The 27,992-nt window shown below is 42.1% G+C and overlaps 1 protein-coding gene and 1 pseudogene across 1 annotated transcript in view; both read right to left on the minus strand.

Annotated features, from left to right (window-relative positions):
- On the minus strand, nucleotides 1-27,894 carry LOC105448305 (annotated as a pseudogene).
- Nucleotides 1-27,992, minus strand: part of LOC105454843 (protein NRDE2 homolog) — a 228,854-nt gene that overhangs the window by 62,226 nt on the left and 138,636 nt on the right. The window lies entirely within an intron of this gene.

Below are 27,992 nucleotides of genomic sequence, written 5' to 3' on the forward strand. Positions count from 1 at the left end.
TTATATAAAGATCCTGCCTGTGCAGTTTCCTGATGAGCGCACAAGTTGGGAGATAAATAAAAATCCCAAGAATTCAACCGGTAGCGGAAATATGACCGTCAAATTTCTCTTACCACATATGTTGTTTAAGGTCTGCAAGTATTGCAGCTGCTAGCACAAGAGTAAAAAATGTGACGAATTTTTCTCCCTCGTATCATCTTCTAATTATAACGCTCGATCCACGGGACAGGATTTTTGTTTAATTGCGCCGTGTCGCAAATAAAACGAATAGTCAAATAAAATCTCTCATTTCGTTCTATCCATAGAATTTGCACACTAAAAATTTTTTTTATATTTTTGAAAAATGGAATCTACGGATTTCATTGCGATAATTAAGCTTATCCTTTCATCCAATTTTACCTTGCATTCGCATAGTTGTGTTCTTTTCGATAATTAAAAAAGTATCTTTGCGGCTCTGTTTAATTGCAGAGCTGATTTTGTTTGATGAATAATTTTAAATATGCATAGTAATGCAAAGAGCGGCTGTAATGAATGTTACAAGTAGTGCAAAATTCAATACAAATAAAACAAACCGAGAAAGTAAAGTATAGAAGCAATACACACAGCAATATGTACTACCTATATACAGTAGATAATTAGGGGTATTTAATAATTAGCATCAGCGTTTGGTCGTGAGAGACAAAATGCCGGCGGGTATGTATGTACTTAATAGTACGGTAGGACCCGTGGAAATGACGTTGTTGGCCTCTTTCAGGGAATGGGAAGCTCGCATTTCTCCTTCCGCCGCAATCACTTTGGTCCTCACCTCCTTCGTAGCTTCCGCCTCCGTGGCCACGGCTCGTTGGAGCTGTATCGGAAGTCGGACGTCCTTTCTGAAGCATCCGTTTTAGGCAGCCGCGGGGAAATTCATGTACGAACATGGGAGCGTGAGCGTGAATGGCATTAAGACTGTTATGACGACTTTTACGATAAACATCATGACCGGATTGTGGCTATGTTACCCCTTCGCGCTCTAAAATAATTTCCAGAAATGTAGCTCGATATTCTGCATTTTCATATTTTAATTAATAAAATAAAAAAATTCTCTCTCTCTCTCTCTCTCTCTCTCTCTCTCGACAATTTTTTAGACATTATCAATACGATTGCATTTTTTAGCACACAATGTAAACTTTCCTTGCATACATTATTTTATCAAGAATGGATATACATATTATTTACAGATTGTAATCATTCCTCAATGAATGCAGAAATACGCACCAAATCGTTCACAACGAGACTATCTTGATCACGAGCACAAAGAGTTAAAATCGAAACGGTAATATATGGCTATGGTTACGCGCAATATATGCTGCTATAATATAATTACTCCTTAATAACACTTCGTTGATGTAAATATAAGCGTATCGATTCGTTCCGTTCGCCTGTGAAATTTTATCGGCCGTACGGCCAAATAAACGACCATCGACTTGTTTTACGTGAACGCGGATTCGGCGAACACATTTAAATTTTAAATCACGCCTCGTTCTACTCTTTTTTTTTGTCCCCGCCGGCCGAAATACATTTTCGTTAGGGCATTATTTTTATCGGATCACCATCGTGCAGCTGCGCGACGTCCGCATTATTTGCCGATCAAGTGATTTCGCATTGATTTGCATTGGTCGTTCGTTCGTAACAATCTTTTTTGGCTTTTGTATGATCGCTGTCAGTGCGAGTAAAGCAAAAGGAAGCCCAAGCATTTGATTCTAATGTTTAATGTTCTAATTTAATGTTTTAAATGGGAGACATAATAATTGCGACTGAAAGTTTCAAGTACAATTGTGTAAATCTACGTGCAGATCAGAAAATTGTAAAAGATTACTTCGCAAAATGGCGACTCTTGTTCTTCTTGTCGCTATCATGAGTAATGAACGAATTAATTATGCAAATGGTAAGCCAGTAACGAGGCAAAACAACATTCCTCGATCGTGCCCGGCCGCGATGCATTAAAATACCGAGATAAAATATTCACATCTCGACCTTCTCGACTTTGACTCCCCAAGGATCCGTTGCGTCCAGAGCAGTCTGCGTGGTACGGGAAAGGATCTCCCGCTCCGACAAGATCTCAGCGAGACTCCTCGTACCGAGGATCGTTCGCAGCGTGCTCGCGGCCAGTAACCGCGTCGAATGGCTGGAAAAGTAAGTGAAAGGGATGACGACCGGCCCGTTACTCGTCGCTGCCACCGCCGCCGCCGCCGTCGGGGGCGGCAAACCGTGAACGAGCCCCGTTGCTGGTAGCCGTTAAACCCCCACGGAACGCCACCGGAACGTCGACACGCTGTGTCGACTGTTCCTCGTAATTTTTAACGGACCAGAAACCGAGCTACATGGCGACCCTTTGGACGTGACTCTAAATTACTCTAAAAGCATTATCGGGACAACGTGGTGGATACACGCGCGCGTCGCACTGAGCAAATGCAGACACGCGTTGACACCTTTAGAACAGCGTAACGGCACATAAAATATTCTGAAAATATATATTGTACGCGTTTTAAGTAAAATTAAACACTATTTGTGGACAAATTAACATCATTAATATTGTAAACAATATTAGTTCTTTCTTATATCATTACTTAATTTCGTTTGTTGCTTTCATATTATGTCGTGCTGATCTAATTGCTAATTTAACAATTGCTACGCATTTACGAAAATAAACCGAAAATTATCGCACAACAAACTCTGTGAGCGGCGTAAAGCTCGTTATGCAGTTCATCACTGTTAACCCGGAAAAGCTTTTAACATGCACAATTAGCTTATTTTCATTATACCGCCGTGCACGTCCCGTCTCTGATTCTCACGATGACCAAAAATAAAGACAGAGATTGCAGCGAGAGTACCGGGCACGAATGAGAGGAGAGGAGGAAGGGGCTAGGAAAAAGGCGCACGCAATCAAGTATTTAAATGCCGTGCCAGCAGCACGAAGGAGGACGCGACGTGTAACCAAAGGAAAAACTGTACGGAGCGCTTTCATCTAGCTGCTAGAAATAAATTCGGGAGTAAAACTGTCAGGATAAAGTGAAAACTGTCGGCCAGAAACGCAGACTAATAGCACAATCCACAATGATAAGATAATATCGTAAACCAGTGCTGGCCTTACGCACCGCCAGCTAAATTGAAAATCCAACGTTCCCCTTTCTAATATCCTTTCGCTCTGCCGCTCTTTCTTCGCGTTCGGTTTCAGTGGAAAAATAAATAACGCTTTGATATTGCCTTCCGTACCTATAGTTCGCGATTTTTATAACGGCACTTACGGGCTCCTTTATGCGGTAGTAGACGATCGCGTCGACGCTCATGGACGGAGTCTTTGGAGTAAGCACCTGCTGCGGCGGCATGTCAAAGGACACTGTCCTCGAGTCTACGTGCACGCAATAGTCAATACACGGTATAACGACGAAAAGTTCCTTCGGGAAAATTAATTGCGGACTTTCGTATCAGATTAATAAAAAAGAGATATTTGCGAGATTACATTGTAATCATCACGAGTAAAAAATTTACGCTAGATTTACCTTATAAGCCATGAGCCCTTTTTAAACTACCCTTTAACGACCTATTCTGAAAACAACGACTCTCTTTTACTCGTGAACGACTTTGAATAAACCAGCAGAGGGAGAATGGCAACGTGATCGTTACCAAAAATTGTGATCCTATCGTCGCGAAGAAATCGACAACTTGAGTATAAGTACTCAGTTTTTCGGTGTTTATGTTGGATGATTAGCGCTCATAATTCCAACATCTTGTATAGTGAAAAAAAAAAATCAGATGGACATATTATAAATGTTTATGTAAAATTTTGATCTTATTTATTTTGATCTTAGTTTAAATGTCACTAAATAATTTTTTGGATATCTTGTATCGTTTTATTGGAAATGTGTCGATTACACGATTTTAATGGACTGCAAAATAAAATAATTGTATTGTATAACAAAGTTAAAAAAAAATTTTCTCGCTCAGATCCTCGATTTTCTATAAAGACGACGCAGTTTATTCAAATATTTTCGATTTAAGCAACAGTTCAGATTTCGTCAGAAAGATTAATCGAGCCATCACAAAAGTGATTAGGTAAAAGCGGGGTGATGCGCTTGCCTGATCCCGTTCCCTGCTGTTGATCGTTTTCTTTTCAACTATATTGCAAGCAAAGCAATCATGCAAACGCCTTTTACGGAGATCGCGCGGTTAAATTGTGCGTGAAATGGAACGTCTGCCAGAAAAGTAATTTGTCCCTTTCCGTCCATACCCTCTCTCATTAATTTCATTGCGCAGTTCCGTTTTCCGTCAGTCTTTTTTTTTCGTGAATTCCGCTTTTTACGAGAGAGAATTTAAAACCCGGGAAAGAAAATATTTGATGCGCGGGGAAACTCTGCTGGTTATGATACTACGTTTAAATATTAGCACAATTTTAGTTTTATCACTGATATAATTTCCGTAATTTACGCGTTAGAGGAGGAGCGAGAGAAGAGAATTATTTTTCGTTTCACTGAGGAAGGCGGGCGATTTATTTCCTCATTGCGAGCTCTTGTACATAATGTACCGTACCATGTACCGTAACGGATTTTCCTTCCGTTAGTCTCTGCTGGGTTTGATCACCCTCCGTGTGGTTTCACCAAAACGACGTCCTCCACTTAAGCAGGACACGCAGGATCAATCAGCGCAGAATACCAGCCTGTTTGTCAGATTTCTGTCGCTCGTAATTCTAAATCCAGTGATACGCTACGTTATTACAAAAATATATACAATCGGTCTAACAAATTTTATTTTACAAAAAAGTTCGGCGGTTGAATTAAGAGGGACAAAGCCCGAAGAAAAAAAAAGAAAGCACTCGTTCTGCCTTTATTGCGTTATTATTGCATAATAATAATAATTATCATTATTCTTAATTAATTAATCGGGTAGAACTTAAAAAAAAAAGCAAATCGGAATCAAATAAAATATTAAATATAATTACAAATAAAAGTTTTATCTTAATCAATAAAGTTTTTGTTTTAATCACTGTATTGCTAATACAGTGGCTTATACTCAAGAGTCGGGCACTGGGTATAAAGCCTTTTTATGGTAAATCCTCCGACGCTAATACTAATCGAAACGCCGAACGATGGCAACGTTCGCAACGTTGACGGCTGGTACGTCGATCGTTTTCCCAGATAGAGTTTCCGGGGAGTTTAACTTCCGTGAACACGGCAGAAACGGTACTAAAAATTCAAGCGTTGAAATAACGCGCGCGAAATAACGATCGACCGTGGTCGATCCCACGTGTGCACGCACACACGCACACACGTACACACGCGCGTACGCACTCACGGAACGTCGCATCGTGAACCTGCCCTAAATTAACCGACAGCCACGTGCACCGGCTCCGTTCCCGTGTTTACGAGCTGTGAAATTCTGTGTGAAAAGGCAGTATAACTAGCTTGGACGCGACATACGCGAAGCTGTTGAAAAAGTAAATTATTCCTCTTGGCGCGCGTTATAACAGCAGCGGGTGGGCGAAATCTACATTTCAGATTTCGTTTTATTCGCAGCGTCCGTGCGCGCGCGCGCGCAGGGCTTAATTAACGAAAGCGGTAAAATATGTAAAAGGCGATTGCGGCTGACGTTAGCGTCACCGGAACGCAATTAAATTCCAAATTACGTGGTTAATATAAACCGATATACATATATACATATACATATATATATATATATATGTGCGAGATACCATAAATAGAAATGTTAAGAGCATTCATATAAATGTTTATGTAATATTCATTACGTAATATGTAACTCCAAATTCACCTTTTCATTTAAGATTAATTTGTAATATGGTATAGTGCCCGTCGTAAGGATTGAACATTTCGAGAAAGCATTCGAGCGGCTCCAATATTCTGAGGCGATTAATTGAAAGGTAAAAGGATCGGAAACGTTCCTCCTTTCGACCTCGCGAGTTTGTTCGCTCCTACAAGACGCCGTGCCAAGAGAACTCGTAGTCCGCGGGTCTATTGTGATAGAGTAATTGCGTTGTTCTTGAATTGTCCGGATTTCGTCGTTGTTTCCGCCGTTCGCGGTGCTCGCCCTCCTCCTCCTCCTCCTCATCCCTCTTTTTTTTTCTTCTTGTTTTTCCGCGTTCACGTGAAGTCCGACTCGATTTTTAAAGTTATCGAATCGCCCCGCGAGGGCGGGTCTTCCTCGCACGTTAAATTCCCTTTCATTACTTCAAACCCATAAATTATCCAATTTTCCGTGCCGCGGCGTGCAAAAAATAGTGGATTACAGTCTCGAGCATCGAAATCCATTAGACTAATGAAATTGCATTCGCGAGATCGAGCGCAGGATACTTCCGGAGTACCGATGAGAAAATCCGCCCGTACTTTCAGAACGCGGCGCGCGGCGCGGGCGTGGCGAAAACGTCCGACCCGCTGCGAACGGTTCTTAATGTTCGACGGTGGTAATGATGAGGTCAATTAATGTGCACCGGCAAACTCCGTCAGATTGTAAACTAATCGAGGAATTTCATTATAAATGACTTACAGGGCGGAGGAAGGGGGAGGGCTAATGTTTACGCCGACAACGAAAATTGCGGTGCGCCGTAACTTATGTTTACGCATAATGTCGAGCAAACGTACGCGTGCGCCCGCGTTGCGCAAATATATTATACATATTACAAATTCTTGTGTGTTCTATGATTAATGGTTACTATTGACGTCAACGTTGCGTTATGCGTGCAGAACGTGTAATTGCTCTCCAATTTTTGCGAGAATAAAAATTTCGAAAGAACGAGAGGCGCGCGAGGAATACGAAGTACGATAACTGATACCTATATGCATTGCGTTGATGGACGTGAAACACGATGCCTAACGCCAAAGCGGACGGATCGTTTACGCACGTAGCGAGGTTTCCAGAAATAATAATCGCAAAATTGATGTACGACAGAGTCGCAGTCTGATAAGACTTAACAGACGACAGCTCATGTCAATAAACGCGCGATTTATTAAAGTTTATCATTTATGTCAGAGAAATTACGAGAGAATCTCTGTACACAATATCAACATGGGCGAATCCCTCGTGCATACGATTCGCTAATCTCTTATCAAATACTTCGAAATCTTATTTAATGCGCGTGATTAATGTAAACAATTAGCTCACCAGCCATCTGTTACGATGGAGCGACGTCCGTTTTTAGTATCGCAATCGTGTAGCGGAAATCGAGGCAAGAATAGCAGTATTTCGCGCGAAAAAAAACAACACGACGTAAAGTGGGGAGAAAAAATGAAATACGAAAAAAAGGAACATCGCGAAAAACACGATTCGCGAAACCGGTGGAGGGCTGTCATTTTTCCAAACGCGCGCGCTTCCGCGATACGGCGAGATGTTTCGCCTATATGTGTGTTGCACGAGGCTGTTAATCGACGACCGGCGATCTGCACATGGCAGGTTCGCACGTGCATATAAGCGCGTCGCGCATGCATCGATGGAAACGATCGCGGAAGAGAGAGGTATCTTGACAGACCACACGACGAGAATGTACCACGGAGAGCGCCTGACGCACACGGGAGAGAACGAGGAGTGTCCGATGGCGAAGGGGTTTGGGGGATGGGGATGGGGATGGGGAGAGGGCAAAATACCGGATGGAGAAGAGGCTGGATGGCGGATGGTGAGAAAGGGTGGGTCGGCCAGCTGATGTGGCGATCCTGCGGGAGTGCTTGAACCGTGATCACGTTGTTAACCCATCCCATACCTCATCCTGCCCTCGCCGTCGCCATCCTCCTTCATCCCCTACACGATCGTATGCTCTTTCCGGGCGAGTCGTGTGCACATCCGCCGATATACGCCGGCACTTATTTACATGTTCGCCATCGCTTCCTCCTCTCGCTTCCTAACGCTTCACTTTTCACTGAGGACAGTTCACCTGAAGTCGATAGGCGTCGCGACATCGCTTATGCGGATCAACGAAAGAACGAGAACGTTACGTTAGTTTATGAGGAAAAACGAGTAATCGTGACCTGTCGTTCTGCATGCCGATATCGGTATATAAGAGGGTATCCGTGCGCAACGGGCGGGCGTATGTATCATCGACGATGATGTATTCATTAAACGTATATGTATCTCGCGCATACACATGGCAGGGATTAGCATGTTGGAATCTTCCGACACGGACAACGATATTACGATTTCAGCGCGAGTTTCCTTGTCGGAGACCGCAGTCGACTCCGCGCGTTCACGTCACCTTCCGTCTACGGATCGCACGCGTGTCGAGAGTGATACGAGACGTTTCAGAGACGTTAATTAGTTACATTTCAATGTCAGCGTGACGCGCACGAGCCGCTATGTAATTCCGCTGCCGATGGTGACGGAGCGTCAACAGATAGTTATCTGCACGTCGGCAGGAAATCATGATATAATCATGTTTGCGTTTTGCAAATTATAGAGTACACAGACAAATAAGTCACGGAGTGTCAAGTATATCTAATACAATTACTACGTAAAAATAATTTCTAATTTTTAGCGAAAAATTTCCGAAACAATCACGTGTTCCAACGTAACAGTGTAGGAAATAATTTATTCAAATTTATTATGATTCGTGGTTTACCGCAGTTTACCTTTACATGCAAATGAACGACGCAACATTTTCGCCGCGCTACTGGTACCTATAGGCGAGAATTTTAAATGTGCAAATGAATTAATTATGAGTTGTATTAAGATAAATTTGTATGCTGTTCATAATACATGTACGGATTGCAAACTGCAATTACTTGCAAATTCGAATACGATTCGAATTTAGTACATTAACCTGTAATATGCCAAAGGGTTGTAAACGATCGCAACCCTGCTTACGGCGTGCACTACCGTATTGCGTGCAACTGTATCGTGTTCTGGTTGATCTATATTACGTGTGTGGGGTTGGTACGATCAAGACAACGCCAAGTATTAATTTCGTCTTAATATTATCAAAGGGAATATCTCTATAATTATGTAACATTTTTAATATTCAATCTTTCTTTGATACAGAAAAAAAATTCATCAATTTTTCTTGAATAATCTACACGATGAATATAACGAACAATAATTAAAAGTACTATTCTATTGATTAATTCTATCAATATTTTAGACAAAGGATCTACCTCAAATTGATTAGAATATTGTTAAAAATTTAACACATTTCGTAGATTGTAATTCCATAAGGGCAGTTGCTACGCTCGTTATTTTTCTACATAATATTATAATGATTAAAAATGGAAATTCCTGTGCAACAAGAGCCTTGGCTACATGATCAAATCTTACACCGCGTGTAGCCATGGGATTTACCCGCCAACCGTTATTGCGAACGAGATCCACCGGCTCGTTAAGGTTGACTCACGATAATATTGGCGTCGTTGACCATTTCGGCAAACGTTTACACGTAGCGAGTATCGAAGGTGTACTCGGTCTCAACCCGCTCCCGTGTCTGCTTCTCTTAACGGCAGGATGCGCGCTCTCCGATGTTCCTGCCGTGCATATTTGTGCGCAGATATACAGGAGATTGCGACGGGAGAGAACAGGCAGGGCGTCGAGTGAGACGTACGGTTTGGCACCACCCTAATGCGTATTATCATGTTAACGGAGAGTCGGGTGATGATAATGGGGAGTCAATCAGTGCTATTCAAATCGCCGGACTGCGGCGCCGTTCCGTCGAAACAAGACGGATCGAGGAGACTAAGGGAGAAAGAGAGAGAGAGAGAGAAAACGACTTTTCTCTTACGACCATAATAGAGAGAGACGAGGAGCGCACTCATCCCAAAGCGCGATTTAATATTGATAACGGGTATGGGTGATACCTAACCCGTAGAGTCGCCGGGGCGTCATGAAAACTTTATTCGAGAAAACATTCATCCGTATTCGGTAACAACTGACACGTAACAGAATAAACGGTGCAGAGTAAACGGTGTGCATCGGGTTCCGTTTTCCGTCACCGAGCGGAACTGTCGGATGGAATTTGTGTAGCTGCGAGAAAAATATGCGCGCGTGCGTGCGTGTATATACGACGAACGGTTATCGGGGGCTTTTTAGCGGAAATAGAAATCGACGAATCGCGAGCAGTTTTACGCGGCATATACCGCTGCGGGGAATAGATATACTTTAAAGCGATATTTAGGCAATCGCTCTCAACCCCTCAATCTCAATTTAATCCCGAATATTTCTACGCATTTTGTTGCGACAGAATCGGCAGGGACAATTTATATTTCGGCGATATTGTTCGAACGTAGCGTTTAATAAAACGCGCACGTATAGAGAGAGACGGCGTTATCGCGGGCTGCCGCTTCACGCAGGACGCATTTTACGTGGTCGACGTCTCTGCAATCCGCGCGTTACAATTTGTACCCGCTGCCCGTTTGCGGAGCCCGAATCGTTTAATAATACCAACCTGACGATGCGGTCGCGTCGTCGTTGTCAGTCGTCGGCCGCAGGATGGCGAATCGACGGTGCGTGCTGCACGCAAACGCGACTGGAATGCGATTTATGCACGTCCGTAAGCAGAGGGTTTATAGATATCCCGAATCGATCCGCACAGAGCCGAATGGAGGATAGACAACGGCGCGTTACGGGACTAGATGCGATGTCATACAGTACCTGCACAAAGTACCTGCACGTTCGGAATCGACGTGATTTCAATGTTGTTATTCTCGGCGCCGCCGCGCGTCATTGTCGAGCGTCGAATGATGCGGAATAATAAACGAATACGCCTGTTTAGATCATAGTCGCATATTTGCGACACGCGTTGCACGCGCATGAAATGCGATCGGTGAATGACAGATTGAGGGGCGCGACTAATACAATTAATTTAACGTAATTTAATTACGAGTATATAATTTAATTACATAATTTAATTTAATTTAATTTACACCTAATTTTATTATTTTACCTATATTTTCTAAAAAGGTAGACGTGTTATTATTATTTGACAATTATTTGCTCGTCAACATTGCCTAGGAAATAGTCGGATCTTTTGGTTGAATTTATCAGATTATCGGATTCTCAAGAATAACGATCCGCACAGTCAAGTGTACATTGCTTTGCTAGAATAAATTATTATTTTTCCATTCGCCGACAATAATTTTTAATGCGTGGCCACAAGTGCCACTGTATCTTGCGCACGTGCGCGCCCGTCATCCTTGCGACCGCGGTTGCGCGCGCGTTACGGTATATGAGTAAGATAAATTAAGGAAAAGTAGATTATCCGGCGCACGCCTGAATATATGGTGCGTTCGTGCATCGTATATCTATCATTCGCAAGCGTTTCCCAACGACTTGGCGTCAGGATATTTTAGAGCTCGACGCTATACGGACGGGTATCGTACGCGGAATATCCAACTAGCCCGGCGCAGTCAGAGGTGTATTAATGATCGGCAAGACAAGTGTTCGCGTCTTAATCAGATTACGGAATTAGGCTTTGAAACGTTTTCGTTTCAAGGCAGCTTTCAATTTGCATGAATAATTTATTGCTGAAAAAAAATGATTTCGAGACACGATACCGTCTCTTGCACGGACAAACCACAGCGCGAATTATTACCCTAGATTTGCTGGCTATATATACTCGAAAATTTTACGCTCCGCTTATTTTATTTGTGCATATTGTACGCGATATATAGAATCCACTGATTATATTAATCCTCAGGGGATTCGAATGACGTGCAGCCGTCACGATGTCGAATATACATCGTAATTAATGTCAATGCTATATATAAAGCTATGTCAACCGTGCTGTATAAAATGCTAAAGTCTACCAGGAGAATTAAGGTTTGTGCAGACTGAATAAATCAGGGGGAGAGTACTTAGTGATTTATGAAACTCAATTACGAGTAAAATGGGGGGGGGGGAGGGAGAGAGGGAAGGCTGCAAAAATGTAAATGTTTATCCTCTTAATCATGGAAATTGTTCCTCCTTTTCTCCAGGACGGTTTACGGTCGCGTTCCACCGCGAGTCGGAATTACCGGTGGCCGTATTTAAAACCGTTAATGAAATCAGGACGCGCCCGGACGGTTCTCCTGCGCGATCGTTAAAGCTGACGGCTTGTCGCGGGCAAAAACCGCGACCACCCCTTCCGTGTTGCCTTTCGCGTTGCGTTTATTTTAGCGGCGCAGTAATATATAACGTAGCGGGGGTATGTTAGCGGCGGTAAGATTATATCGTAGATATATGCAGATGTAAGAGATTTATCCGTTCGTTAGCGAAGGATGGCTTTTATCCGACGATAGCACGTTCCATTATGTGTGTCAGCAATCATTTCTCTGACGATATACCGGTTAGCGGTGTGTACATACTGTGGACCGTATCGCATACTGAACATAGAAATTTATTCTCTTGCGAGAAGGTAGAGCTCTTCCAACGCTCTACACGCGTAATGGTATTTATATAAAGCGACGAAAGCATATTTGATATTGTATCGAATAAAAGCATTGTGCATGCTGCGCGAGCTCTTCTCTTTATGCGCGACAATCCGTGCAGACCATAGTAACACATCGTCATTGTTGGATTAAAAATTTCGCGATTTTTTTATTACAAAGAATATACTATAATCGTTTCTCTTGTAATTTGTAATATTAATAGTTGTATTTAAAGTGCCCGAGGTGAGCAATTAAAAATTAACGACGAATCTGCTGTTTCTTTTTTTCTCTCTTCCATTATTACATCTACAGTTTATCGTACGCAGCGACGTACTAATTTTCCCAAAGTATTAACGGACGTGCCGCTTTCGTGCCTTTCTTACCCCCTCCCCACAGTTGTAATTCTCCTCTTCTTCTCTTAACCACGTTTTTTTTTTGTTCCGGCTGTCTCGTCTCTCCACGATCCCGGGCTCTTCTATTAAGCTGAGAAATTAAATTACCGAAATTACACCCCAGGGGTGCGCGGGGTCTCTAGGTGGAAAATCTGCGAGATGGCCATCTGCTGTCCTCGTCAAGTCTTCGTCGGCCAGCGCGGGCAGGCTGTCTCGCTCCTACTTTTTATCGGCAAAGCGAGAGCGCGCGCGGTGGGACCAACGAGATTAAGATTCCGTTACCTTGCGTTAGCCTGTGTAATTTTCCTGAGGGGTGCACGGCTCCTCCCGCGCACCGGCTGCTCTCGATATCTTCTCTCGGGGCAGGATTAATACTTCTCAAGTTTCGCTCCGGCGCTCGGCACGTTAAGAGCCACCTGGAAGATCCTTGGCTATGCCTAGTTATATCGAGAAATCGATTCTTAAGGATTCCCGACCTACGATAGCTATCACCGACCAGCCGGAAACGAGGAAGGATAATTCTCGTAACTAATGTAAAAACGATACGAAACGGCCCTTCATACCGTGAAATTGCTACTGCGGATGCATTCGGCGGATAGTTCGAGATAGAAAGTTTTTGGTGGATGTTTATTTCAGCGTAGCACGAATTCACTTCGACGAGATTGTGGAATTGCGAAGGTATGGAGTGCGGCACACGTATAGACATGTGGAATAGTCATCGTGTAGAACTGAATCTTTTACAACTTGTTAAATATTTGATACCTATTAATCTTTATATCGCGAGCTTTGCAAAAGGAAGAAAACGTCATAAAATCAAATGGTATTGTATGAAAATAGTACAATACCGTATATTGATATTTGATCTACATTGATCTGTTTTCATTTACTTTCAATATAATTATTTCTAACTTCGATTATTACTTTCGATGGCACTCTGCACGTTTTCATCACGTTCATCTCTCGAATTCAAGTATGGTCGCAGTGGCCGACGCAGTGGTCAATGTAATTAGAAGAATCTCACTGCGAAAATGGTGTCTTTTCGGTGGTAGTGTAGTGATAGTATATGAGGGTCGAGAGATGTGCATTTGCATTAAAATGCTCACAGTAGCTGAGCCACGTATAGCTATATTCTCTACCGTCGGTTGGATTTTCACATGTATAACGCTTTCAAAGGACTTGACACAATTGTAAGAGACCGACCCTGTTTTAAAACAGCTAAGTCCACTACGACGTTGGCGACATTCAGAGGAGCGTAGCCAGCTTTAGCTGTAGTCAAATATTAATGATATTTTATCATTAATAAATTATTCATGCTAAGTTACGAAATCATAATAAGAGACATTTACATATATAATCCAGAAATAATATAAATATATATCAATGTGAAATCTTGAAAAATACTAAATGGTTAAATAAAACTTTTGATATAAAATTATGGGCATCAATATCTTTCACGAGCAAACTATAATTTCGTGCAGTATTCCAAACTACTATTAAATATTTCTTCTATACAAATTATTAATCGAGCTAATCTTAAAATGGCTAAGTGAAAACTTATATTTTCATTAGCTATTGATAAGGTCGAGAAAAATATAATATAAAAGTTATTCTATAATTCTAACTGACAAACGGCTGTTATTGTCATTTTTCAGTTGTGGCGAATAGCTTCTGTGAAATCGTATTTTTCATTTTTCGTATACGAGATTTGCCATTTGTTCGCCATTCATGTGCATCCACCGAATTTTATTTGTATGGAATGCCGAACGTTTCGTTCTTGCGCGATTGTGGAATTTTTCGTGATTCATTGGATTGTCAAATTTTAATTAAAAAAATTGTTGAAAGTTGATTACATGTACATCATGGCGCCTTTCAGATTTTTTTTACTTGATCGAAAATCTTGTTGAATAGCAAGGGAAGCGGAGGGAACATCACGTTTATTCGCGGGCGCTCCTTATCGAGAACGGGATACACAAGTCACTTCATTTTTCAGCAAGGCTGGGTGCTCCACCTCGGTTTCGTTGTAACGTGGAAGACGCTGCCAAGGCACCGTTATCAAAAGCCACCGGATAGGAAATCCACGTTAAAGCGACAGCAGCGAGAACGTCGGGGCCGGATAGAGGGGCTGAGAGGTTCGTTGCACGGGGATGGCAGCGAGCGAGGGAGGTGGAAAAGGCAAAAGACGTTTAATGCCCGCCATCGATAATGTCGTCTGAGCCCGGGCACTAGGGAGTACGCAGTTAAGGAGCGAACGAGGTAGGAAGAGCCCGGACTCGGCGAAGCGAGAGAGAAAAGACGCGGAAGAAGCGACAAGTGAGTGACAAAGAGGCAACAGCGGGGAACATGGGGGTGGATCGAATCGACGGAGAAAACGGGCGGCTAGATGGAGGAGCGGCCGGTGAGGAGAGGCGGGGGTAGAATGACACGAACTAATAGCAGTCGAACGATTAAAACTAACGATCCCGTTGCGTCGACTAGTTCATCCCCGGACTTGTCCCTCGACCAGGATTAACTGCCGGTTGACGAGCGATCCGGCCAAATGAAAATACGACGCTCTGCCTTCCGGCCACTGTCTTCTATCTTCGTCCGCCATCCTAATTGGCATCTTGGCCTCATCATTTTCTTCGCGAATCGATTATGAAATTGATCTTTTTGGCGAAGTTGACACTTCGTTTCTAGAATATCGATAAAATCAATAAAACTCTTGATTATTTTCCAGTTCTTGACTTGTTTGTGAAAAAAATCATGACGATTAAATTAGTTAAAGATAAAAAATATATAAATTCGAAAAAATACGAAATCGTCAATTTTATTTTTTCATTATAAGAAAATTGTTTATAACAATTTTATATCAATTAAGGTCGATTTGTGTCGCAGTATTTTTTGTTAGAGCTCTTGAGGAGTTAGCCAGAACTTTCAAGGAAACGCTAGATTTCGAAAGAAAAAAGTTTTAACCGACTGGAACTTAGAGAATTTTTATCCGGAAAATCGCCGGAACTCTTTCACTTTTATCGCCAAGTGATTGTAGATTCCCGGAGTTTTTATGCGAACATTTACTTGCTTTTACTACTTACGACGGTCGTACACGTCCTTGGTTATACTACTGCGCGGACCGGGTGACTTGAGAATGCTATTACTACTGATAATATAATATCAAATTGATTATCTGCGGCGCGTGTGACAATCATTTATAAATTATTGCACAAATTAACCGTGGTGCTGATTATCACAAGTGATTTCTATCTACGGCAATAATAATTTTACAAGAATAGCGATAAAATTCTGCACTTAAGATGTATTGAACAAAATTTTCAGATAAATGTAATTCAATTTCAAGCTAGCTTTGAGGATCGTACGAGTATTTTAGCGATATTTCCAAGATTTAAACGATTTAAAATTCTTTTCGCTTAGAGTAATACATGTATTTGACCCGTGATTGCTTCTCAGTTAAAACGATAAAGATATCGAACTAGTCATATATCGAGATAAGAGATACGCACTACATTATCCTATAACTCTTACTAACTCTTTCTAAAAATCATACAGTTTCTTATAGATCTTTTCTTTTTCCTTCCTTCAAGCCGAATATGCTTTTATTGGTGAAATCGAGCGCAAGTTCAATGTACTTTACGAGAATCGCAATACTACGGTACACAAATCGGCTTCCGAGATCTTTCTAATATCTTCTCTTTACTTACTAAAATAGAAGTTTTTACTGAGAACAGAGATTGTGAAAACGACATTAAACGTCAACTTTTTTGTTTGAAATTTTTTTCCGCCAGATCTATGTGTGCACTCTTCTTACGTAAAGAATTCTTACGTATAAGGATCCGTTGAATCCGTCAATATAAAGATTTATGGAACGTTTGTGAGGATAGATGCTGGTAATTCAACGCGGAAGCGTATTTCGTCCGTCGGCGGCGCTATGAATGCACGTTTCCGGGACCAATTCCGTACGGCGATAGAAGTGCGCGAAATAGGTAATCCATCAGGAAACGACGTCTCGTAAGATTCCTACACATAGTACACATGCTCTATATCGCGCGCGTTCCTTACGCTTTTCCTTTCGTCCTCTCTCCGGAGGAAAAAGGACGGGAAGAAAGGGAAAACAGTACCGGCGGAAAGGAAACGGGGGGAGGATGCCGGGACAATACCTCGAAGTTCTCATCGTGACCAGCATTTTCGATTCCTCGCATAATTCATTTTTTCCTTCCCGACGCCACCATCGCCATCCCCGTCGACTCTTTCGTTATCGCGGTACTACTTTTTTTCCTGTCACGGCCTTCGAGGACACGCTTCCACTGGTTTTCAAAGTATTGATCGATCGTGCGTTTTGTGAACGAAACAGGGGCGCCTGTTCGCCCCGGCCAATAGGGGACAGATAGTCGGTTAGCAATTTAAAGGAGGTCGCCCGTAAAAGGGCACAACTATGAAAATAGATATTGTAACGCGTGCGTCAACAGCGTCAATAATCCTTTCAGAGTCGGGCGATTTTATCAAAAGTTATAAAGTGGAAAATAAATGCTTCGAGGAGAATATTTCCTGTGATAATCACTTCGTAATAAACGCATATGTATTTTTACAATAATCAATACAATAACGGAATAATTAGTTTTAGTTTCTTTTTTTATCATTACTTTTACAATATCGTCGTTTGTAAATTTAGTTTTTAAAGTACATTTAAAGTACATTTAATGTAAAAAATGTACAATGTATATTTATGTGTATATGTATAATGTATATTTACTGTAAAAAACACAATGTCCTCATACGAGGGTACGTGCGATCCTTTAATAAATTAAGAGTTTAAAATGACATAACAGAGCGACCCTTACAATTCCACGTTATTCAACTAAGTGCACTACATGCTAATTCATTACGTTGTTCGTGAAAAGCTCGTACAGCTAATAAAATCTCTCTCGGAAATTACGACGAGCACCTTCCACAACGGGCATCTCCCTATTGCGTTCCTACTTCAAAGTTGATATGACGACATGTGTATAGGTGCGTGGCGGTATATATGCGCGCGCACGCACGGGCGTCGACATGTGTGTGTCGTAGCGAATTCCAGGCCTCTGGCCTCTGTAAAGTTGCCTAGAGAAGCACTTGAAGACGAAGAACGATCTCGACGAGACCCCGCGCGCGCATGCCATTTGCCATCCTGCGCGTTATCCACGTAATAGGGTTCGCACATGCGATCTTGTGTCACGAGATTCCACAGAGTTCGCAAGTTATGATGAAAATTGGAGAACCGCGCACGTCGTATCTTGATCGTAACAGTTATCCCAGCCCTTGCCCGTGGCACAAAGTCGTCGCGCGGATACATAAAATTCCGTATTATCCTTAGTAATTTAATATCCCCTTTCGATATATCCACGCATACTTAAAAAATTGAAATCGTACGTAAATTACAGACACAATTTTCAGATAACGTATTACGTTGTAGAATGATTTATAGAAAGAAAATAAATTTTTATAATCCCTATCGACGATTTAAAATTTCATTCCCTTTTCTTATTTCGATTCCTCGAAATGACTTTAACTCATCGTTCTAACAATAGAGATAGATACTCTAAGATAATATACTACGTTAATTTCATCGCGCATGGCCATTCTGCATAGTTATCGAATATGTCTCTATCGCGAATTACTGCGAGAAACTCGATTTGAGTTTGCCGGATAAGGGAATGATTAAATACTACGGTAGCGCAACGTTGTAGAGCCGTTTACGCATATCTGCCCGTTTATGTAATCGTATCGTTTGCGCATACATCCGTATCGTGAATTACTACGCGGAACTCGATTCGCGTTTACCGAATTAAGGGGTTATTAAATAGTATTACATCGATACACGACACGCTTTGTTTATTAACAATATTGTGAGACCGCCTTTATGCAGCCTCGCCCAAGATAATCACGTGATGCATGATCGTTACTGTTATCGGATGTTTTGGATGTGACGGATCCCCCTTTGAATAATAATGGCACATGTGCCTGTGGACGAAATCGATTGATGCGCAATTTGTATTCCAATAAACCATCAAATATTATCGCTAACTCCAATTTATCTGTCGGTCCTAACAACCAGGGGAAAAAAGGATATTCTATAAAACAATGTAAAATTTTGAAAATAGTCATATTATTAAATTAAAGGGGATTCGAAACAAGCTCTTTTTTTTTTAAATATCGTAATTTGCAAGAGCACGTTTATTCACGGTTATGGAACTTCAATCCTTATAACGTTGCAACGTTAATCGATTTGCCAATTAAGAGTGTACGCATAGGCTCCCGGTCCGAAGTCCAGTTTCTAGCGCAGAAGTTTTCAATTAACTCTCTCCCTCTCTCTCTCTCTCTCATTCTCGCGGAATGCATTGTTCCGCGAAACTTTCTAAGGCCCATAATTTATGGCATCCAACAGAAGAGCTAGGAGATCTTTAGAAAACTCGCGTATTCTATTTCTGGAGTGCCTAGAAGGAACTTGACTGTCTGCGAGGGACATCGACGAGTGACGAGTGACGATGGGCCGGGCGGTGGAGAGCGGCCGATAACGAAATGCCATTAATAATTATCGCGCTTAAACAAAGGATCGTGAAGTGGTTCGGTCGAACGACTTGCATAAAAGACTTGACAGGATCGGCCGCTCTCGTTGCCTCATGAATATTCCGTCCTTCATTGCGGAAGCTAAGGGCGCGAGTGGAGCGCGAAATCATTTCGGGGTGGATTGATAATCGGACATTAAAAGCGGCGAGGTCCCGTGGTGACATGTGCGAGACAATATTATACCGATCACACGGTTTCTCTCTTTTCCTCTCTTTGGTGGCTAACACCGACAACGACAAGGACGACGATGTTGGGATTTTGCACAAATTTCACGGCGGATAAGGCGCGCCGTGCCGACGCGATTCGAGATTTCTCCGAAGAGCGGGACGCAAACGCGGCGGAAAATTCGACGTAAAATAATTCTCTCGAAAATAACGTGTGAAATTAAAAATACTATTATTGTCATAAAATATCCGCCGCATCCCGGGCCCGCGGATATTTTATTACATTTATTTACGCTTCTATCTGCCATCGCGCGATAACTCGCGCACAGTTTCCGCACTGTATTTTTGTAAATATTTGATATACATAGATTTCGATACGTTGTATAATAAAATTTATGCGTCGCATAATAAAACGTGCGTGTGCACGTTTAGATGTATGGAGCGTTTTTTTTTTTCGATGAATCGGCATTATTGATTTAACGTACGTTTGCGCAAAATACTAGGATGCTGAATAAATATACAGCGGTGTAATATTTTATCAGCGTTAGCGTGGCGTTAAGTATTCGGGATGCATGATGTATATTTTGGGAATCATGGATCGCGTATACAACCTAATCGCATTATACTGTTTAATCTCAAAGAAGAACAGTAAAATCAGAAGTTGCTACCGAATTACGAGGAAACTCCAATATCCGACATATTCGATAGCGAGACGCAATACTTTGATCCCGATAGTATTAGTTCGATAGCGAAAGTTCGCCGATTTAACGCTGTCTCCCAGGGTCGACCTCATACACATAAAAATCACTACTTACAGTTTTCGTCGGCACGTAAAACTAGCTTCTAACTTTGTTTCTTTAAAGCGACAGAGGAGCACAAAAACGATACCACAGCAATAGTTCGTTCATATTTGACGTAATGCATTTTCGATATTATGTATTACTATTTCGGATGGAAATGATGCTGATGCTTCACGATTTTATCTCCCACGGTTATTTAATTGTCAATTACTGGAGAAGCTTCACCATTTCTCTTGCATTCCTTCGCTCTCCTGCGCGCGCTCATCTACCCTATATTTCTGACTCATAAAAGTTTGCTGTGGGCGTGTAATAAATTTTTTCTTTTTTACGACTTTGCCACGGCGCGCCGGTTCAGCCTTTACGCGTTTTATTCCACTTATCTCCCTCGACAAATTTTATCGATGCTGAATACGACTCACGCAGACCGCGGACTATCACTTATGGCGTTATCGTTCTTTCACGATTAATTTTTATTACTTATTTTATCGATTATCAGAGATCGCGACACAACCCTGTCAACCGAGTTTACATGAAACCTTGTTTGAATGCGGCAAAAAGTAATAAAGTAATGTAACTATACACATGTCAATTAAAGCTAGTTAAGAAACTTTAAACAATTAAACTTTTATCAAAATTAAATAAAATTATTGCTTTTGTAATATATCCGTCAATTAATTAAGTCTTGATTAAGTTGTATTATCAAATATAAAAGCATATTGAAATAAGTAATAAAAACGGAACGTTGGAATGTCGGAATTATTAGTGAATTTTCGTTCTAATTTACATGTAATAATTCTGAAAATTAATAATATCATGTTCTGACTTTTTGATTTTCAGAAAAAAAATAATTATGTTGATGTGTATATACACGAATAAATAATTATGTTCTATAAGTATTAGCGTTTCATTTTTCAAGCACGGAAATCCCCACGCACGCAACGATGTAAGCGTTAAAAAATGTTAAAGCATTCCCGTCATGTTGGGTGTTTCGATGAAATTTCACGGCGCCGAAGAGATGACTGGTGAACGGATTTGTGACGGATTTTCGTACATCTACTGGAACAGTGTTGCTAGCAGTCGCGAAAAGGGCACCACGAGACGCAGCCGAGCATTCGGTCGTATATCTGACCGAGGCGTGAAATTAATGCTCCTCGAAAGTTGGACGCGCTGCGCGGCCAAGAGCGCGTGGGTTGTGACGTGACGCGAAGTTTTATCGCGAAATACGTAATGTGGAAATCCCGGCGCGGGTCCGGCGCGGTGGCAGCGTCCCGTGAATATTCTAATGTCATTAAACATTCATAAAGCTCCCCCGCGTAATGCCGCCGCGTCCCCTTGCGCGAACTTTATATACCTTCGCAAATTTCCGATCTAATTTAATATTAAATATTTTCGTGACGGAGTGAGAACCAAGGGATCGCGCGCGCGCGATATTGTGCGCTGCTCGCACGGCTACTCTAATCGCTTCATTGGCACCGTCATGAAGGATCGAGGACAGTCGCGAAAAACAAATTCATTTTTAATGAGAGAGAAGAGCGCACGGTGGATCGAAGCCGTTGCTTGAGATAGAATTACGTTGGCATAGTCTGACGCATAAAGTACTGCACTATACTCGATATTTTTTCCTTTTATACTGTGATGTGCTCGAGTTTACGAGAAATTCAAGAGAATGACACATATTGTATATAAACTTTCGCGTTCCGCATGATACGCACGGCATTCGCGTGGAATCCGCAATTTTAGTGGCAATTCCGTCGCTTCAATCTCATAATGCATTTTACAGAACGTATAAATTTAGAATCCAGAAGGCGTTTTCCATTAGAATTCTTGAAATAATCATGTGTAAACTTTTATGTCATTAAATGCATAATCCGGTGGACGATGACTCTTTTATGCGTGAACGATGTCACGCGTTTTCACATTTTTTTCAACATCACCATACCGCGTACGCGCACGGTGTATACAAATTATTTACTGCAAACGCATCCCTCGTTATTTTCACTAGACGGCCACGTAATATCTTTTAACTCCCCGACGAAGTTTGCGGGAAAAAGTCGGCGAGACGAAGCGAGGCGAGGCAAGCACGCGCGGCGCGGTGCAACGCGGTCATGCCAAACGGCAGACAAGAGGATCTGGTGTTATATGTATATTCACGCCTTCGTGCGATTGCATTTCGTCGAAATTTTCCGTTCTCTCTCACGATGAAACTGCAACGCAAAAAAAAAAAAACAATGGTCTGGGCTACCGACGCCGTTCGCAATTCCGACGCGTGGGTATGAAATTAACGCGCCTCGAAAGTCGGTAGAATAAGCAATAGTCGAAACCTCTTCTTCCATCTCACATTGCCCGAATATCCGCATTTCGTTAAACATTTACAGCCTTTTAGTGTTTCCGAGTTATTACTGCGTCAATAATTCCCGTTCGTTTCCTTCTATATCACGTTTCTACGTGTATCGTGTTATCTGCTCGCGTATCCGGATATCTAATCCAGAAACTTCCAATCTGAACTAATGGTACTTTCAATAGTATAGTCTGGATCCAATCCGAGTTGATGGTATCCTTGAACATACTTTCAAATCAAACATTCAACTAAAAATCATATAAAATTGTGTAAAATTAATCTTAATGCTCTTTTGATTCTTAACACGCTCTTAATACGCTTCTTTTTTGCTCCACCCGTTTCGCAGAAAAACAATGACTAACGTTTGCTAGCTTAAGATTAAAACTGGCACAGCCACTTTAGCACAATCGAATGGACTTAATTAAGAATTATTTGCTACTTATTAGCTAATTAATTCTCTAATCTCGATTCTTTTTTCATAAATAAATATGCATAAAAATATTTAATATACGATACGAAACGAATATGTAGTTCCAACTGCCTTTGAAAAAGGAAGCGAGGTAAAAAGAAATCTTCAATATCAAACACCAGAAACTGTCTCGATCATTGTCACGGCCTGAGAAACTTTTAGAAGGACAGCTATTTGTAAATTTCATCCGAATTAGCAGTAATATTCTGCGTAACACATAAGCGTAATCGTCGCTACCAGCGTGCGTTACGAGAGCGTGCATTTGCCGCGTGTCGTATCACCGACCCACAAATTTCGCCCACGTTTCGTCTCTCCTCACACGCCGCGCTAACTTCGTCGCTCTCGTTGTTATTTCGTTTCATTTCATATCTCGTTTCGTTCTATCTCATCTCCGTCTCATCTCATTTCATTTCATTCTATATCGCGCGCTCGTGGCCGTCCGCGTTACGATGCGCGAAAACGCGCGTGGTAAGCGACGTTTTCTCGTTTCCGTATATTTTTTTTCCTCCTCGCCGACGCTTTTATTCGGCGGTTCGCTCGGCGGAGCGCGGAACGGCGACGGGAGGAAGAGACGGAGGCGAGGTGTTAGGTTTTATTCCTGTCGTAAACAATATTTTTATTGCCGCCTCATCTGAGGAGAAGCGCGGGGTGCAAAAGTGCAATTGCGAGGGATGTTTGCCATTCCTGTGCACGCCGTCGGCGCGGCACGATCGAGCTGCTCCAAGACGTAACTCGTTCGTCTCCGAGAGGCCGGCATCTTGATCTTCGCGAGACAAAACAAGTCTATTACATCGTTCATTTCAAACTTAAATTTTTACTTATTCTCAAAATTTTTTCCGATTAGCAAATATACAATTATGAGATAGATCGTAATTTAACCGTTAAAAATAAAGATCAAATGTGATAATATGATTTCCTATCGGTAATTTTCCAAGTTTATAAAATCTTTAAGATATAATGACGTTGCACCATTGCAGAGAAAAAATATATATCATTTTTAATTGTTACATGAGAATGCAATGTATATGTACCCATATAAATCTCAAATGCACGAGAGAGTAAAAACCGCTTACAAAGAGTAATAAAACTGAACAGAGTAATTGTGACATATTAATAAAAGCGTAGCGGTACGTTAAAACGCGAACCGGGAAATTTGGTTTAATTGCAGCGAATATACGTAGAACGCATATCTGAAAAGTAACGTAAAGTTATGAAATATCCGTTTGACTGAGTATTACTTTAAATCATATACTGTTCTACTATGTTACTTCAATTCTGGTTTTTATTTAACATGGGTGCTTTTAATAAATTTTCGACAAAGCGATCCCCGGCCGATAATCTGGCAAATATTATTATATAGCCGATAATTTCCAATGTAGAAAATTCAAACAGGTGCAGTTACGGATGATGTATCTGTTGGCGTTCATGTACAGATAACGTAAACTTTAATTCGGATTTGACTAACGGATAGGAAACCACTTTATGGACATGCATGGATACGAGAGACTAACGGCAGCGACTTCACACAGCGGGGCTAAAGCGCGTCAATCTCGAGAAAGTTTCGGATCGTTACAGCTCGAAATTTCGCTCACGTATTCGCCAACTCCGTCCGGCTATTGAGAATCGAACACAATCAAACTGTGACATGTATAAATGCGCGCGTACATACGTTATGTATACGTATACGTGTGCACGTGGTGCGTCCCTCTATTGCTGTACGGCGATTAGTTTGATATATTCAAATTGTCACGCAAGTTTCACCCAGCTCTGCGTTTATCTCTATGCCCAGCTCGTCCTTCTGCATTCCATCTTTCTCTTTGTCACCCATAATCGATATCACCGAGGAGGCGAAGACACAATCGCGAATCATGTCACAACTGACTCGTTTCAATTTTAATCTTTTATCGTTTCGTATGTCTGTCTATAAAAAATGAAGGTTGCAAGTCTTGCGATACCCTAATAAAGAAATGTTTTAACGGAGGTTTTTGATACTTGATTTGATACTATGATTCCATAAAAATCGAAAGTTTTACGTCTTATCGAAATGATTGTGTTGCAAACATCGGTGTGTATTGATTTTATATCGTGATTTTATTTTCGCCAGTATATGCTACTTTATTCCACCTAGCAAAATATTCTGTAACCATCATCTAATATCAGCGCATTCTCCCGGAATACCTATTTTCTCTCGACCGTAATCTTTTTTACACGGCAGGCTCAAGGCGAATCGAGGTAAAGAGGCCAGACGGGAGATGTCAGGAATGATTGTAATTGCCCGTTGCTCTTTGATTAAAGTGCCCCTAGCAAACTGCTATAAGTTCCGCGCTGGTAGGCGAGTTCATTAGCATGCTACTCGCCTGACGTCTACGTCGTCTACGTCGGGACTGACGGCGGGGCCGACGTCGACGCCGGCGCCGACGTCGGGTCTGACCCCGGCGTTGGCGCAAGTTGGATTCCCGTCACTTAAGTACTCAATAGCGGTACCACAGACTCCACACAACTATCTGCTGCTCTTATTAACTGCCAAACATTCTATCTTTGTTACAGTCTGTAGGACTAAACTGTCTTCTCGACTCCTGAAATACGCGAACAGTTATTTAATTAAAATACTCGTAATTCTAGATACGATTCAATAATAGTTTCATTACGCCTTCTAGCTAGATATGGATAGCCTGCCTATCTATTTTCAGCCAGCTTTTCTGTAGAAAAAAAAAGAGATTTTTTTTATCCTAAAACAAGCATGCCGGCCGTGCCATGCCGAAGCCATGTGGCGACCATTATTTCGAGGCTGCGTTAGAAAAACTCGTCGACAGCATACCTAAGTACTGCCAAGCTGTACTCGACAGTGATGAAGATTGGACAGGCAACAGCGTGCGGTGCGTTAATTCGCGGGAACATTATTTCGGTCTTCCAATTTTCCGGTTGAAAGATCGAGGAATACGTCTAACTAAAAATAGTAATTTTCTAGCTATCGCTCTCGATCGGAGATGTTTCTCTGTAAGTTCACGCTGTTTTTTCCTTTGCAACGCGTTACGTTCACTTCGCTAGTAAATTATGATATCAATCTCCCGATTCTCCATCCACGGGATACGCACACACATCTCTCTCGTTCTCCTACCTCGGGTGGCGACAAACAAGGCGGATGGTGCGTAGAACGATCGATAAAAGCATGTAATTAGACGCCTACGGGGAAATGAATTTCTTCCAGTGAACGATTAATTCGACCGAACGATAAGGGACGGATTCATTCGTTTTCTCGTGTGTATGTGTGCGACAGGATGGCGTGGTTTTTCCATATATAACGTACGCGATTCTGTAACCGCTGCCTTTTTGCAGAGCCCTCGCTATTACACCGATCCGTCATATAAAACGTGAACTATTTGTATAATACTACGTGAAATATGAGCGTGAGTTCGCCGTCATATCGTATGAATGTTATGTAACAGGAGCGACGAGTTCTTGCTAGCGTGCGCACTGCAGTATTCGTAAATTTGAAATGTATATCTATTCTTGCATCAAACATTGCTTTCCTACAAATATTCTTACATTCGAATTTAATACTATAGATATGGGCCATCCCAATTTTCACATTCTTTCCTTTATTCCTATAACCAACCGTTCTCCAATTCACGTCGTCGCATTTTACGACATTTTTTGTCCGGGCGCTGACCGGGCCGAGCAAATCGCAAAGTTCATCGGTAGCAGATCGAATCGACCGTATTTATTCAGTAGCCAGTCTCGCGGCGGTCGCACGAGGATAAGACTCTTTTCTCGATTCAGCGAAGACCGGCGCGCGCGAGAGGCTATATATCCTAAGGACGATCTCCTTTTGTAAAATCTCTCTCTCTCTCTCATCGCGAAAGATAGAGAAAGAAAGAAAGAGAGGGAGAAGGATTCGCGCGCAATTTGCCTGCAGCACTTCGTTTGACGCGTCGTACCGTAACAGCCGGAAGCGAGGTCGCTATCCGATATATCATCTTTTTTAAACCGTCCCCTGTCTTTGATCCCGGCGATACATAAGTAATTTGCCGGGAACGTAACGTATTCAGCCTCGCGATAGCGAGAGCCGATAAGCACCGTTATTTTTCATGCACGCGGAATTTCTACGGACGGGCAAATATCCGTGGAGCTTGGCACGGTAACGTTAGCGGTGACGATATAGCGGTGGGAAGCTCATTACCCGGGCAAATAGAAGGAGAGATAAGAGCGCGCGGATGGAGGAAGGAAGGAACGGTCGCTCGCGCGTCTCACGTACCATCTGTGTATCTCAATTTCCTAGGTAATCAGCCGCGGTTTACGATACACGTGAAAACGTGCATTAAACCAATTCCAGCGTCGTGCATCGGACGGAATGACGCGTTGTTGTCGTCTGTGACGCTCGAACGAAAGAGTGATCCAGCCATTTCAACCTCCTCCCCTCCCAACTTTCTCTCCTCGATAGTCGGACGCTCGACGATGATTATTTTCGCTCGCGTTGCTTTCTATAAAAAGCTTCGCTATATATTTTACGGTGTCGTGATTCGAAGCACCGCCATCGAATCAAGCGGGAGCCGGTATCAGTTGCTCACCCTCTCCTGCTCCTCCTCCTCCTCCTCGACGCGGAGAGACGAGTGCACTGGGATCTGGCCGGTCGTAAAAATAAATCCGGGACTCATAATCTGTTTGAGGGGATAGCGCTTTCCTCCGCTAGGCGACGGGGGACCCGCGCGATGATATCGTAGGGAAGGAGTTCGTTCTCCGTTTTCAGAGAATTTCGCTGCATTCATCGGTCTTTCTTCGTGGATTTTCCTTTGACGATCTTCGCGAACGCTCGTCAATTCGAGCGTCTCGAAATGTATCCGACTGTTACTAGGTTTCAACCATC

The sequence above is a fragment of the Wasmannia auropunctata genome, unplaced genomic scaffold, assembly GCF_000956235.1.
Source record: "Wasmannia auropunctata unplaced genomic scaffold, wasmannia.A_1.0 LD336116.1, whole genome shotgun sequence".
Taxonomy (NCBI): Eukaryota; Metazoa; Arthropoda; class Insecta; order Hymenoptera; family Formicidae; genus Wasmannia; species Wasmannia auropunctata.